Source organism: Geotrypetes seraphini, chromosome 4, assembly GCF_902459505.1.
Source record: "Geotrypetes seraphini chromosome 4, aGeoSer1.1, whole genome shotgun sequence".
Taxonomy (NCBI): domain Eukaryota; kingdom Metazoa; phylum Chordata; class Amphibia; order Gymnophiona; family Dermophiidae; genus Geotrypetes; species Geotrypetes seraphini.
Window position 1 is genome coordinate 122,074,139 of NC_047087.1, and position 13,633 is coordinate 122,087,771.

The following is a 13,633-nucleotide window of genomic DNA, read 5'->3' on the forward strand; positions in this document are numbered from 1 at the left end:
TAACAGGTGTTATCCAGGGACAGCAGGCAGATATTCTTGACTGATGGGTGACGGCACCGACGGAGCCCCGGTACGGACAATTTTAGAGTGATTGCACTCTAAGAACTTTAGAAAGTTCTAGCTAGGCAGCACCGCGCGTGCGCGAGTGCCTTCCCGCCCGACAGAGGCGCGCGGTCCCCAGTTAGGATAAGCCAGCTAAGAAGCCAACCCGGGGAGGTGGGAGGGACGCAAGAATATCTGCCTGCTGTCCCTGGATAACACCTGTTACGGTAAGTAACTGTGCTTTATCCCAGGACAAGCAGGCAGCATATTCTTGACTGATGGGTGACCTCCAAGCTAACAAAAAGAGGGATGGAGGGAAGGTTGGCCATTAGGAGAATAAATTTTGTAAAACAGATTGGCCGAAGTGTCCATCCCGCCTGGAGAATGCATCCAGACAATAGTGAGATGTGAAAGTATGAACTGAGGACCAAGTAGCAGCCTTGCAGATTTCCTCAATAGGAGTGGAACGGAGGAAAGCTACAGATGCTGCCATAGCTCTAATTTTGTGGCCCGTGACAGAACCCTCCAGTGTCAGGCCCGACTGAGCATAACAAAAAGAAACGCAAGCAGCAAGCCAATTGGACAGAGTGCGTTTAGATACAGGATGACCCAACTTGTTAGGATCAAAGGACAAAAACAGTTGAGGAGATGATCTGTGAGGTTTGGTGCGATCAAGATAGTAAGCCAGAGCACGTTTACAATCCAAGGTATGCAAAGCCTGTTCACCTGGATTAGAATGAGGCTTTGGGAAAAAAACAGGTAGAACGATGGATTGATTAAGGTGAAACTCAGACACAACCTTAGGAAGGAATTTTGGATGTGTACGAAGGACAACCTTATCATGGTGAAAAACAGTGAAAGGTGGATCAGCCACCAGTGCATGGAGCTCACTGACCCTCCTGGCAGAAGTGAGAGCTATCAGAAAGACCACTTTCCAAGTTAGAAATTTAAAATGCGTTGTGGCCAGAGGCTCGAAAGGAGGCTTCATTAACGCAGAAAGAACCACATTAAGATCCCATACAACAGGAGGGGCCTTAAGATGTGGTTTTACATTGAAAAGGCCTTTCATGAACCTTGAGACTAAGGGATGAGCTGAGAGGGGTTTTCCATGGATCGGCTCATGAAAAGCTGCAATGGCACTAAGGTGGACCCTTATCGAAGAGGATTTAAGACCAGAGTCAGATAAGGACAAAAGATAGTCCAATACCAATCCCACTGCTGTAGATATGGGATTATGGTGATGTAACAGGCACCAGGAAGAAAACCGAGACCACTTCTGCTGGTAACATTGAAGAGTAGACGGTTTCCTGGAGGCATCAATAATAGAACGGACAGGCTGAGAAAGGAGAGCATGAGGTGCAGTCAGCCCGAGAGATACCAAGCTGTCAGGTGCAGAGACTGTAAGTTGGGATGAAGAAGCGTTTGCTGATTCTGTGTAAGTAGTGAAGGAAACAGAGGAAGAGGTATGGGTTCCCTGGAACTGAGTTGAAGTAGAAGGGAAAACCAATGCTGTCTGGGCCACCGTGGAGCGATGAGGATCATGGTGGCTTGTTCCCTCTTGAGCTTGAATAAGGTGCGCAGCATGAGCGGAAGAGGAGGGAATGCATAAAGGAAGAGATTGGTCCAATCCAGAAGAAATGCATCGGGTTCCAGACGGTGAGGAGAGTAAAGTCTGGAGCAAAACAGGGGCAGTTGATGGTTGTGGGGAGCTGCAAAAAGATCCACCTGAGGAGTGCCCCATTGAGAGAAAATGAACTGGAGAGTCGAGGGGTCGAGAGTCCATTCGTGAGGTTGAAGAATTCTGCTGAGATTGTCTGCTAAGCAATTCTGCTCCCCTTGGATGTAGACTGCTTTCAGGAATAGGTGACGAGCAGTCGCTCATGTCCAAATCCTTTGAGCTTCCTGACATAAAGGACGGGATCCCGTCCCTCCTTGTTTGTTGAGGTAATACATTGCAACTTGGTTGTCTGTGCAAATGAGAAGAACCTGAGGAAAGAGGAGATGTTGAAAAGCTTTGAGGGCGTAAAATATCGCTCTGAGTTCCAGGAAATTGATGTGGTGCTTCTTTTCCTGGGTGGTCCAAAACCCCTGAGTTTGGAACTCGTTCAAGTGAGCTCCCCATGCATAGGGGGAGGAATCCGTGGTGATGACTAGTTGATGAGGAGGTAGATGGAACAGTAGACCTCTGGATAGATTTGATGAGTTCAACCACCAAAGAAGCGACTGTCGAAGAGACGAGGTCACAGATATGTGTTGTGAACAAGGATCCGTCGCTTGTGACCACTGAGTCGCTAGGGTCCATTGAGGAGTACGCAGGTGGAGACGTGCAAAGGGGGTGACATGCACTGTGGATGCCATGTGCCCCAAAAGTACCATCATTTGATTTGCTGAGATGGAAGTTTTCTGGAATACCTGCTGACAGAGATGAAGGATGGTGTGAAGGCGGTTTGGAGGAAGAAACGCCCTCATCTGAACAGTATCCAGAATGGCTCCAATGAATTGAAGTCGCTGAGTTGGAATGAGGTGTGACTTGGGTAGATTGATCTCGAACCCCAACAGTCGAAGGAAGGAAATGGTCTGATTGGTGGCTATGTGAACGGACTGAGGAGAAGGAGCCTTGATGAGCCAGTCGTCCAGATAAGGGAAGACTTGAAAATTGTGGGAGCGGAGATAAGCTGCGACCACAATCAGACATTTGGTGAATACCCTGGGAGAGGAGGCTAAGCCGAAGGGTAGCACCTTGTATTGGTAATGATGTTGGTTGACAAGAAAGCGAAGGTATTGTCTGGACATCAGATGAATTGGAATGTGAGTATACGCCTCCTTGAGATCGAGGGAACATAGCCAGTCTTCCTGAGAGAGAAGAGGGTATAGGGTGGCAAGAGATAACATCTTGAACTTCTCCTTGACCAGACATTTGTTGAGATCTCTGAGATCTAATATTGGTCTGAGATCTCCGGTTTTTTTGGGGACAAGAAAGTACCGGGAATAAAATCCCAGGCCTTGCTGGTCTAGAGGAACTGGTTCGATGGCATTGAGAAGGAGGAGGGATTGAACCTCCTGACCGAGAAGGAGGGACTGAGCCTTGTTGGAAGCAGACTCTTTTGGTAGACTTAACGGTGGAGGAGTCTGAAAGTTCAGGGCATATCCGTGAGCGATGATAGCAAGTACCCACTGGTCGGAGGTAATTGCTTCCCATCGAGACAGAAAAACCTGGAGTCGACCTCCTATGGGCTGAGTTTGAAGGCATGAGGGAGGAAGACTGGCAATGTTCTCGAGAAGAGAGTCAAAAGGGCTGTGTAGACTTAGGTTGAACAGCCGGTTTTACAGCAGGCTGTTGTTGTTGACGAGCCTGTTGCTGCTGTTGACGCTGCCTGCGAGGTTGAGGAGGATGAGTCTGAGCTGGGCGAGCAGAAAACCTTCTTTGATAAGAAGGTTGTTGCCTGAATGGACGAGGAGGAGGAGGTTTCTTCTTGTTTTTCAACAAGGTGTCCCACCTAGTCTCATGCGCGGAGAGCTTTTGTGTGGCGGTATCCATGGACTCCCCAAACAGCTCATCCCCAAGACAAGGCGCATTGGCCAGTCGGTCTTGATGGTTTACATCCAGTTCTGAGACCCGTAGCCATGCCAACCTTCTCATTGCTACAGAAATAGCAGTGGCCCGTGACGTCAGTTCAAAAGTATCATAAATGGAACGGACCATAAACTTCCTTAGTTGCAAAAGACTAGAAGTACATTGCTGAAAAGCAGGAAGTTTACGGTCCGGAATGTACTTTTGAAAAGAGGTCACCTGTTGAATGAGATGCTTCAGGTAAAACGAGAAGTGGAATGCGTAATTACCTGAACGGTTGGCCAGCATGGCGTTTTGGTAAAGGCGCTTTCCAAATTTATCCATGGCCTTTCCTTCTCTGCCAGGAGGAACAGAGGCGTAAACACTGGCACCTACAGACTTCTTCAGGGTTGATTCCACCAACAAGGATTCATGGGGAAGTTGTTGCTTGTCGAATCCTGGAATTGGAATGACTTTATAAAGAGATTCCAATTTTCTTGGGGCTCCCAGGATGGTTAAGGGAGTTTCCAAGTTCTTATAGAAAGTTTCCCTCAAGATATCATGGAGGGGCAACTTTAAGAACTCCTTAGGAGGATGATCAAAGTCCAAGGCATCTAAGAATGCCTTGGACTTTTTAGAATCAGACTCCAAAGGAATTGAAAGGGTGTCTGACATTTCCCTTAAAAATTTGGTAAATGAGGAGTGCTCTGGCTTAGTAGCAGGGTCTTGCACCGATAGATCCTCCTCTTCAGATGAATAATCTTCCTCGGTACCGAGGTGATCATCCGAGTCATCCCACAAGTCAGGGTCCCGTACCGATTGGAGACGGCCCTGAGAAAGTGGAGTCGAGGTGCCAACATGTTTAGTCTTGCGTACCGATTTCCCCGAACGGTTGGAGACGGTACCAGGGGAGTGTAGAACGGTACGGGGCTCAGAGAACGGTACCGGTTCAGAAGTGTCCGGAGCAGAACGTCGTTTCGGCTCCGCTGATAGAATAGGCATGGACATGGATTTGTGCGGTGCCGACAAAGTCGATGTCAATAAAAGGGGTTGATCGACGGTCGGCACCGAAGGCTCACTGGGTACCGACACTGGAGGATTCGGTGTCAACAGAGCCGGGAGCAAATGTTGTAGTTGCTGTTTAAGCTGGACCTGGAGGATAGAGGCAATGCGCTCATCCAACGTAGGTCCCGATTGCACCGGTACCGGTCTTTTCTTGCTCGGTACCTTCGGTGCCGCTCGACGCTCGGGTGAAGTCGATGCCGATGACGAGGCAGTGACTTCAATGGGAGCGGAGCGTTTACGGGGCCGGCGCTCAGTCTGCAGGACTTGGCTCACTGCATGCTCGACTGGTGGCCCTAGGACAGTAGGGGAAGGCTTCTTAGCCGGCTTACCTACAGGGATCGACGTCGGCGATGTATCTGTCGGTGCCGAGACAGTCGGTGTCGATTTGGAGGAAGTTGCCGATGTCGATACTGGTGCAACTTCCATGTCGGTGCCGAACAGAATTCGTTGTTGAATTTGTCGGTTTTTTAAAGTTCTTTTTTGTAAAGAACTACAGCGGGTGCAGGTGTCAGCCCTATGGTCCGGACCCAGACACTGAAGGCACCACTTGTGCGGGTCGGAGAGAGATATAGGGCGCGCACACCGCTGACACTTTTTGAAACCCGGTGACGGGGGCATGAAGGGAAAAACCGCTGTAGCAAAATCGAAGCCGGAGGCTTCGATGGTGCCAACAGGCCCCGCCGGGGTAGTCAATAAAAAGTGAAAAAAATAAAACAATTTTTTTTTTTTTTTTTTTTACAAACGGTAAAAGAACAAGAAAGAAATAAAATGAAGAGAAAAATACGCGCGAGCGGGAAGGCAAGTGAACAGTTTAGGAAAAAACTTCCAACAGCCGTTGGAAACACGCGTCTTCTTAGCTCCGCGGAATTAAGAAAACTGGGGACCGCGCGCCTCTGTCGGGCGGGAAGGCACTCGCGCACGCGCGGTGCGGCCTAGCTAGAACTTTCTAAAGTTCTTAGAGTGCAATCACTCTAAAATTGTCCGTACCGGGGCTCCGTCGGTGCTGTCACCCATCAGTCAAGAATATGCTGCCTGCTTGTCCTGGGATAAAGCTCTTTTCCAATAGATAGGCAAGACATTCTAGACAAATGGGTTATATTCCCACTAGTCTTTAAGCCCGTTACATTAACGGGTGCTAGAATAGATGTGTGTTTGTCTTTTTTTATTTGTCTCTCTCTCTCATTGGACACTGGCTAGCTGTCTTCCTTTCTGTCTATCTCTCTGGCCCCCCTGTCATTCCCCTTTCCCTCTCCCCCTGGTCCCCTGTTGTGCTATGCCTGCCTGCTCTGTGGCCCCCCTCCCAGAGCAAAGCATGATTGCTGTCTGCCCCCCAGCACATTCCTCCCCCCAAAGCAGCTCCCTTTCCCTCTCCCCCAGGCCCCCTGTTGTGCCATGCCTGCCTACTCTGTGGCCCCCCTTCTGTTCCCCCCCTCCCAGAGCAAAGCATGATTGCTGTCTGCCCCCTAGCACACCCCTCCCCCCCAAAACAGCACCCTTTCCCTCTCCCCCTGGCCCCCTGTTATGCCATGCCTGCCTACTCTGGCCCCCCCTTCTGTTCACCCCCCTCCCAGAGCAAAGCATGATTACTACCTGCCCCCCAAGCACACCCCTCCCCCCAAAGCAGCCCCCTTTCCCTGGCCCTCTGCCTGCCTGTATTGCTCCCATTCTTACCCTCCCTCCATCCCGGCTTCCTGGTGCCTTCTGGCCCACCGGCACTAACCGCTGCTGCTCCTCTTCAAAGCAGACTGCTGAGAATCGCCAGCCGGCTGTAGTGAACCTCGCAGGCCGCTCTCCACCTCGGTAGCACGTTCCCTCTGACGAATGGGATCGTGTCAGAGGGAACGTGCTACTGAAGTGGAGAGCAGCCTATGAGGTTCACTACAGCCGGCCGGCGATCCTCAGCAGGCTGCTTTGAAGAGAAGCAGTAGCAGCGGTGGCAGCAGTTGGTGAGTGATGCCGGGAGGAGGGAGTTGCCGGCGTTTTCTCCTTGCCTCCGTATTCGGAAATCAAATTTGGCACGGAGGCAGACAACACGGTGACAGGAATCACAAAACCCTAAGTGTGCATGCGCGCTTAGGGTTTTATTATAGGAAGATAGCCACGTGTATCTGCAGAAGAAATCCACTCCGGATTTTTCCTCTTACCTCTGCTGCTCCTTAGCTCCACTTACAGTTAGTACCCAAGCACTAAGAACCACCCAATCCACATGAAGTAGAGGCAATTTTAGAAAGAGGCTTAAAAACAAACACTTCTGTTGAAGAATTAAATCAAAACAGAAATGTTAACCGCCAACAAAGGCAAAGGAGCTTCAAACTACTCCCATATAAAACGGAAACATATATACAAATTCTTCTCAGCCGCCAAGGGCTGGCAGGCATCCAAAAATCAGCTTGGAGAAGCATAAACAGACTGAAACAGTAGGCAGACGTAGGAAGGACTGGCTAGGAGTCTAGAATGTCTCACCTGTCTACTGGAAAAGAGCTTACCATGGTAAGTACATAATTTTTCCAGTGCAATAGTAAGACATTCTAGACAGATAGGATGTACCACTGTCTCAAACTTTCTCGAGCCGGGGCACACTAAAGATAGTGTCCATGGCTTGAGGCACCCAGAAATATGTGGTTGTTGCTTTGATGACATCACGCATAAACGTGACATCACGTCGACATTCGTGAATGTACAGAAACCCTCCAGATGGGCCCTGAGATGCCAGTAGGGGCTGCCAGCAGGGAAGAGAGCCGGGGAGGAGAGGCACTGGCACCAGCTAATTGCTTACAGTAGTGTTTCTCAACTACTTCAAGCTAAGTACCCCCTAAGTCTAACAAATATCAACTGAGTACCCCAACCACAGACCTCCCTAGGCCCACCCAAGCTCTGCCCAAGATCCCACCCCCTTTACTAATTTGTAATGTAATTTTTTCCATTCAATTTTCATATACACACAATATACACAGCAGATATAAATTCTCAAAACCGACACATTTCAATCACTATATTGAAAATAAAATCATTTTACCTACCGGCAATCCTCTGCAGGCTGCTCTAATTAGCTTTAAAAGTGAGACTGGGGGGAAGCCAGAGGATGTAGGAGAAGGGGTAAACATGCAGGCCTTCGGCGAATTGGGCAGCGCTGGTGCTGTACTGCATAGGGAAGTCAGCTGGCAGGCGCCTCTCTTCCTCCTCAGTGTGCTGCGGCACACTTGGACTCTCAGAAGGCACACAGTTTGAGATATACTGGGATGTACAAAAGCAGTCCCCCAAAACCTAGGGTGGGCTTACTGCACCGATCCTTAAGACAGAGGACCCAAAGGACAAACGTGTGAAAAGACCCCGTTGCCACCCTGCAAATCTCCTCAGAAGAGACAGCTCTAACTGCAGCCCAAGAAGCCGCCACATTCCTAGTTGAATGCACCTTAACAGAAACAGGAGTCTTGTTTCCCAGAAAGAATGTAGGCTGATGAAATGGTCCTTCGGATCCATCTGGAAATCTGGCCTTGGACACGGAAGCACCAAGCCTAACTGAATGAGTCAGCACGAATAGATGGATAGAGAGAAAAACTTGATAGTGACCTCCAGATAACGCAGACACTCTGCGCACATCCAGGTTCTTCAACAGGAGATCCTATGTCCTGGAACCAGTAGGCTGAAAGGCAGACAAATGCACTTCCTGATTAACATGGAAAGCCGAAACAACCTTTGGTAGGAAGGAACTGTCCATAGGGAAACCCCAGGCTCTGGGATATGGAGAAACTGTTCTCTGTGAGAATGAGCCTGTAGTTCTGACATGTTGCACTGAAGAAATGGCAACCAGAAAAAGAGAGAGTCTTGAGCATCACGTCCAAGAAAGGAGACATAGTAAGGCAAGATCTCACCAGGTTAAAGTCACAGAAAGGGAAAGGTTGTTTAACCGGCAGTCTGACACGAAGAGTTCCCCTTCAGAAATCTAGTGACATCAGGATGAGACGCCAACGGGGACCAATGATCCCAGGATCTAAAATAAGAGAGCCCAGCCACCTAAATCCAAAGAGATGTCACAGTGAGGCCTTTATCCAGGCCAGCTTGAAGAAAGGTGAGAATCAGCCAGGTAGAAGCTGAATAAGGGTCAACCTGGTCCTGGGTGAACCAATGTTCAGGCAACCATGACAGTTTGGTTAATAATGGTTTCCTTCATGTCTCAGGTCAATGTTCTCTCTAATCTGCGTGGCCATGTGTCTCTTATGGAAACCCTGCACAGGCCTACTGGGCCTATCCTTTAATCCGGCCCTGCTTTTCCCCCCCCCCCCATATGCCCTGACATCTCTTTCTTCCACTCCATGGTATGGTATCTCCTTTCCCTCCCTCCCATGGACTTTGCATCTCTTTCCTCCTTTTCCTGATCTTCCTTCTCCCTCCTTCCCTCTCTCCCCAATTGGGTGCAACAGCATTTCTCTTCCCCCTCCCCCCACTGGGTACAGCAGTATCAGCAGCATTTCTCTTCCCCCCCAATTGCGTACAGCAGAAGCAGCATTTCTCTTCACCCTCTCCCCTAATTGGGTGCAGCAGCATGACTCTTCCCCCTCCCCCTATTGGGTACAGCAGCATCATCAGCATTTCTCTTAAACCCCCACCCCCAATTGGGTACAGCAGAAGCACCAGCATTTCTCTTCTCCTTCCCCCTAATTGGGTACAGCAGGATTTCTCCTCCCATTCACCCCCTCCCCCCCCCCCCGTCTCACACACCCGGCAGATTTGCTACAGACAAAGGCAAGTTGCAAGTTTCCCTTCGTCGCTGACCTATCTCCCAAAGGTCAGCGACAGAGGGAAGCTTACAACTTGCTGCTCTTGCTTACTTCGAGCCTTTCTCAATGCCGGGTCCTGCCTTCGCGGAAACAGAAAGTAGGCAGGCCCCGGCAGCAAGAAAGGCCTGAAGTAAGCAAGAGCAAATAAGCTTCCCTCCGTGGCTGGCCTATCTCCCGCATGCTCCGGGGCTCTAATGGTCCGTGCCAGCTTCTCTTCCCTACCCCCCCCCCCCCCGATGTAACTTCCGGTTTCGGAGGGAAGCCGGGTTCGAGTCGCTTGCTGGGTTTGGTTTTGTTTAAAGTCTGGTGGGAGTCTTTCAGCGGCTCTTCAGGCTGCGCGTTAAGCAGTGGCAGCAGCAGGATTCGGCAGATAACAGCTGGGCGGGGATCTAAATTTGCTGGGCGGAGCACCCGGCTGAAAAGCGCTGGGGAGAACACTGGTGCTGGCAGATGCCGATTGCTCAGCACTATGAGGACAGAAATGTTTAATAGTCACTGTGGTTTCTTTTTTTTATTTTACAGTGAAGGAAAAGAAGAAAAATCGAGACCCAGTCACACCCTCTATCATTGGAAGGAGAGTGAGGCAGGGACAGGAGGGGGGGGGGCAGGTGTAACCCCTAAAGCCGGCACCATTAAGCCGGACACCCTTGTCTCACTGACAAGAAATCTCAACAGGAGAAAATAATTGCCCAGTCACAGCCAGAATCCAAAGCTAGGTGAATAAATCCACTTTTTCAGTGAATTTGACTGATTTTAAATCAGTAAAGCCAGAAAGCACAGTTACTTACCGTAACAGTTGTTATCCAGGGACAGCAGGCAGATATTCCCACACATGGGTGACGTCACCGACGGAGCCCCGCAGCGGACAGCCTCGAAAGCAAACTTGCTTGAAGATCTCGATCTTTCGAGGGCTGCACCGCGCATGCCTTCCCGCCCGAACTAGGGGGCGCATCTCCTGAGAGGATCCTCAGTTCAGATACCTAGCCAAGAAGCCAACCAGGGGAGGTGGGAGGGTTGTGAGAATATCTGCCTGCTGTCCCTGGATAACAACTGTTACGGTAAGTAACTGTGCTTTATCCCAGGACAAGCAGGCAGCATATTCCCACACATGGGTGACCTCCAAGCTAAGTAAAAAGGGGTGGAGGGAAGTTGGCAATTTACGAAAAAAGATTTTGCAAAACAGATTGGCCAAAGCGGCCATCCCTCCTGGATAAAGTATCCAGACAGTAATGAGAGGTGAAAGTATGAACCGAAGACCAAGTGGCAGCCTTGCAGATTTCCTCAATAGGAGTTGATCGGAGGAAAGCTACAGATGCCGCCATAGCTCTAACTTTGTGGCCCGTCACTCGATCTTGCAGAGGAAGACCAGCCTGAGCATAGCAGAAAGAAATGCAAGCATCCATCCAGTTGGAGATGGTGCGCTTTGAGATAGGACGTCCCAACCTGTTCGGATCAAAGGAGATGAAAAGTTGAGGAGATGTTCTGTGAAGTTGAGTGCGTTGGAGATAGAAAACCAAGGCACGTTTACAGTCCAAGGTATGAAGAGCCGCTTCTCCAGGATGAGAATGAGGCTTTGGAAAAAATACAGGTAGAACAATAGATTGATTGATGTGAAATTCTGAAACAACTTTAGGTAAGAATTTAGGATGAGTACGGAGAACCACCTTGTCATGATGAAAAACTGTGAAAGGTGGATCTGCCACCAAAGCTTGTAACTCACTGACTCGTCGAGCAGATGTGAGGGCGATCAGAACACAGCTTTCCAAGTGAGATACTTGAGGTGAGCTTTGTCAAGCGGTTCAAAAGGATGTTTCATCAGTTGAGCCAAAACAACATTGAGATCCCAAACCGGTTTAAGCGGTGGATGGAGATTAAGAAGTCGTTTCATGAAGCGAGAAACCATAGGATGTGCAGAAAGAGGTTTTCCATCTAGAGGCTGATGAAAAGCAGCTATAGCACTAAGATGGACTCGAATAGATGTAGTTTGAAGTCTAGAATGTGACAAGTGAAGCAAGTAGTCCAGAACAGATGCTAAGGAGGAAGATATCGATTGCAATTGACTTGTAGAACACCAAGTAGAAAATCTAGTCCATTTTTGGCTATAACATTGTCTAGTTGATGGCTTTCTGGAAGCAAGTAAGATATCTTGAACAGACTGAGAAAATTGAGGAAAGTCTGTTATGCAGAAAGGTACCAAGCTGTTAAGGGGGGAGACTGCAGATTGGGATGAAGCAAGGATCCGTGAGTAGGGAAGGAAATACTAGTAAAAGAAGAGGCTCCCTAACGCTGAGTTGAAGTAGAAGGGAGAACCAAGGTTGTCTGGGCCACCGAGGAGCTATCAAAATCATGGTGGCATGTTCCGACTTCAGTTTGACTAGAGTCCTGAGAATCAGAGGAAACGGAGGAAAGGCATAAAGGAACTGATTCCTCCAGTCTAGTAGAAATGCATCCGCTTCGAGACGTTGAGGAGTGTAAATGCGGGAGCAAAAGTGAGGAAATTTGAAGTTGAGAGGTGACGCAAACAGATCTATCTGTGGAGTTCCCCAATGGGCAAATATTTGACGAAGAGTAGAATTGAGTGTCCATTCGTGAGCTGTAGAAGACGACTCAATTTGTCTGCCAAATAATTGTGTTGACCCTGAATGTAAACTGCTCTTAGGTAGATGTTGTGAAGGATTGCCCAATGCCACAATTTCAGAGCTTCTTGACAGAGGGAGTGAGATCCTGTCCCTCCCTGTTTGTTGACATAATACATGGGTACTTGGTTGTCTGTACGTACAAGAATCACCATGTCGTGAAGGAGATGTTGAAAGGCTTTGAGAGCATAGAATATCGCTCTGAGTTCCAACAGATTTATATAACATTGACAGTCTGTTGGAGTCCATAGACCCTGAGTACGGAGACCGTCCACATGAGCTCCCCAAGCGTACGTTGACGAGTCGGTTGTGAGGACTTTCTGATGAAGAAGATTGTGGAATAGCAAGCCTCTGGAAAGATTCGAAGAGAGCATCCACCAACGGAGAGACTCCCGCAATGAAGGAGTTATGGAAATCAGTTGAGATGGTGGATCCATGGTTTGCTGCCATTGGGATGCCAGTGTCCATTGAGGAATACGAAGGTGAAGTCTGGCAAAAGGAGTCACATGAACTGTAGAAGCCATGTGACCGAGCAGCACCATCATTTTCTGTGCCGGAACGGATGGAAGGTGGAAGAATTGATGAGAAAGCTGAAGAAGTGCAGCCTGACGTGGTTGTGGAAGGTAAGCTCTCATATTGATAGTGTCCAGAGTTGCTCCTATGAACTGGAGAGACTGAGGAGTCAACTGAGATTTTGGAAAGTTTATGTGAAATCCTAGACTTTGAAGAAAAAGAATAGTCTGTTGGGTCGCTGCAATAACCCCTGAAAAAGAGGGAGCTTTGATGAGCCAGTCGCCAAGGTATGGAAATACTTGGAGACCCTGGTTGCGAAGAGCTGCAGCTACCACCACCAGACATTTTGTTAATACTCTGGGAGAAGAAACCAACCCGAAAGGGAGAACTGCAGATGAAGGTTTCCTACTTGGAATCTGAGGTACAGTGGTGCCTCACACAACGAACTTAATTCGTTCCAGGAGCAAGTTTGTTATGCGAAAAGTTCGTTATGTGAAACGCATTTTCCCATAACAATACATGTAAAAAAAAATAATTCGTTCTGTAGCATAAAATATGCTAAGATGACATAAAAAAAGATAAATTTTTGGTTATTATTTTTATTTAGATACATCTAAAAACATAATTGTTTTTTAAAACAACACACATTTTTTAAATTTAAAGACAGACTAAGTAGAGTCTAATTTTACAGTGAGAGAGGGCAGAGTCTCAGCGGCAAAAACTGGGACTTAACTGTTTATTTTTTTTTTTTTTCTACCGTGTTTCCCCGATAATAAGGCAGGGCCATCAAATAAGACAGCCCCCCCTTTTTAGAAAAAAATGTAAAATAAGGCACCCCCCCGCAAATAAGCCACCCACCGATACCTGCGCTTACCCGAATCGGGTGGTACGGTGGGTGACTCCGTGTGGTCCCTGGCACCCCCGACACGATCGGGGCAAGAGGGAGCTCAAGCCCTCTTGCCCCCCCCCCCCGACTCCCCGACACGATCGGGGCAAGAGGGAGCTCAAGCCCGCTTGCCCCCCCGACTCCCCGACACGATCGGGGCAAG

At 48.8% G+C, this 13,633-nt stretch overlaps 1 protein-coding gene across 2 annotated transcripts in view; it reads right to left on the bottom strand.

Moving 5' to 3' along the window:
- NAA50 (N-alpha-acetyltransferase 50, NatE catalytic subunit) overlaps positions 1-13,633 on the bottom strand; it is a 92,879-nt gene that overhangs the window by 49,267 nt on the left and 29,979 nt on the right. The gene's annotated exons all lie outside the window — the stretch shown is intronic.